Genomic DNA, 2,867 nt, shown 5'->3' with positions numbered 1-2,867 from the left:
TTTTGGAAAATTCACACCTCAGTTAGGACACTTAGCCCACATGATGCCCCTAAAGTTTCATTGTGGGCAAATGAAATATATTAGCTCTAGACTACATTTTGTGCCTAGGTATTGATAGTTTTACTGCTGATAGATTCTATGAAACTGGCACCATAGTATAGTGAAAATCAGGGGCCCCATGACCATTTTTCTGGGCCAAGGTTTCACTGCTGATTTAGCATCACTAGGGTATAAATTTAAAAATTGAGCGAGGGAGAACCTCCAGAAAAAGGGCGGAACATATTTTTTGGCGGCCATTTTGAAAATATGGCCGCTGAAATTATGATATTGACTCATAACTTCACTTATATCCAATGAAAAAGGGCAAATCTGGTGTCTAACTATATGTTTTTAGGGTCACTGAAGCAAATGAGACAGGTTTCGAAAACTTAAAATGGCAGCCATATTGAAACTCAAGATGGCCACCTTAAAAATGGTCAAAAAAATAATATTTCAGTATAATTCCATATATCCTTTAAGGAAAATAGTAAATTTGGATCTAATCATATGATTTTGGGCTCTCTAAATACAATAAACATAGTTTCAAAAGCTAGGATGGTAGTCATTTTGAAATTCAAGATGGCCGCCATAAATATCCTCAAAAATCGAATATTTTATTTTGTAATTCCACTTCTCTTAATTTGGTGTTTAAGCATATGTTATTGGGCTCTTTGAGTCCAATATACATGGTTTCCTATATCTAGGATAGCAGCTATTTTGGAATTCAAATGGCCGCCATAAAAAACCATCGAAAATTGAATATTTTGGCATGTAACTGCATTTCTATTTGGTGAAAAACGCTAAATTTGGTGTCAAATTATATGGTTTTTATGTCAAATGAGTTCAATAAACATGATTTCAAAAAGCTATGATGGCAGCTATTTTGAAATTCAAGATGGCTGCCATGAAAATTGTCAAAAATCAATATATAGAGAGACACAAAATGTGATTAGACATGAAATTGTTGCCATTTCTGCTATTGATTTTTTTTTGGCTTCAGTTACCATCATGTCACCAAATTTAGCGTTTAAGCTAGATTACGCCACCTTTTCCTGGTAAGGCAAACATTCCTGGCGTGTTTTTTTCATGGATAAACACACATAGATGCCTTGCCTAGCTAGGGCTACAAGAACCGCATTGTTAGCATTGTAAAATACTTAAACAAGGTACCTCTGCAACTTAATTATTCTTAGTTATTTGGTTTTTTTTTCTTATTTTAATTTATTTCTTTCGAAAGTGTACTTTCTATCACATATAATTGCACTGTCTAGTTAGGCCTGGTCTTATGCCTTATCGTCCCCCGCTACACAGTACATCAGCAGCCCCTCCCCATACAGTACAGACATTTGCTAGGTAACAACGTGATTGCAACTTCCTTCCCAGGTGTTCATGTAACATTGGCATATTGTAATCTAATTAGTGGTGTGTTTTTCTTTATTTATTTATTTTTTTTTTTTTCCATTTTCATTTTTTTTTTTGCATCCCCTCTTGGAAAAGCTCTTGGAAAAGAGAGAACTTTGAAATAATTGTCTCCATATCTTCGCTAATTAAATTAATCACTGTAATTCAGCTTACACTTAGGCATTTGGGGAGCACTTAAAATGTACAATAATCATTTCACTACCCGACAAACCCTGAACTTTTTTTATGCATTGGCCTACATAATAGTTTTATCTTACTGTACTATACTCACTGACCCATGGTAACAACCAACTGACTGCAAACCATTTCCAGTCACACATTACTCTCCTTAACACAGCACCCCCTAGTTCCGTCACCTCTGGGTGTGGGCCTATTTTTATATGTTTTATGGTCTGTTTTGTCCGACGAGTTTGGCTTGACCTGTCCGGTTGCGCCGCCACTGTTGGTAGCTAAATTATGTGATCTAACTAACTAGTGATCCCATGCACATCACTAGCAAATGTGAAGGAGTCAAAGGATTCACAAAGAATAGATATATCATGCACATATGGTATAATCTTGAGCGGAGCTCATTAATCCTTTCCCAAAAGACTTTAAAATCTGCATTATAAAGTCACCAGCAATGATAACATTGTTGCTTTCAAACTCCCCAATTAGACAATGTATTTTTCCTAAGTACTAAGTGTAATGTTTAAGCCTGCTTTGAGACCATGAAATAACGACGAACACTAGATAACGTATAAAGCTGATTTTAATAACAAGGTTGTATTTCGCCGTGTACACGATGGACCGTAGCCATTGGTATCCCCTAGCAACTAGAGAGGGCGCTGGACCGATAATCTTTATAATAGATATTACACTAAGTTCAATCATTTTCATAAGGCACCCACCTCAAATGACCGTACAGTATTATGCTAGCTACTGACCATCGATTTATCATCAGCCCCCTCTTCAATACTTTTAGATACGCCACTGCTCTCTCCACCCAGAAGAATAAATAGTGCACCATTGCAATGAAAGTGAGTGTGTAGTCAAGGTGTATCAGGCTCTAAATAATATTAACTAATAAATAAACGTTTGTTGCTCATTTCTATAATATTTTCCCACAACAATAATAATAATAACAATAATAATATTTTACTACAGTACTTTGATATTGAATTGGTGGTGATGGAGATAAAAAATTTCAGCGGAATCGTTCCTGGGCCTTCCTTTTGCCTGTGTCGCTTTTCAAATAGCATGCATACACTGTACATATATTAATTGCAATTTTTGATAACACATAGGCCTTTTATATATAATAAGAAAGGCTGCATAGGCAAATGAAACAAATTTATTGAAAATATAGTGAGTACTGATAAACATTTATCAGCCATACCAGATCAAGCTATTCGAACGCTGTATTT

The sequence above is a fragment of the Anneissia japonica genome, unplaced genomic scaffold (assembly GCF_011630105.1).
Source record: "Anneissia japonica isolate Jap-2015-1 unplaced genomic scaffold, ASM1163010v1 scaffold287680_len86471_cov109, whole genome shotgun sequence".
Taxonomy (NCBI): Eukaryota; Metazoa; Echinodermata; class Crinoidea; order Comatulida; family Comatulidae; genus Anneissia; species Anneissia japonica.
This window is presented reverse-complemented; position numbering follows the sequence as displayed.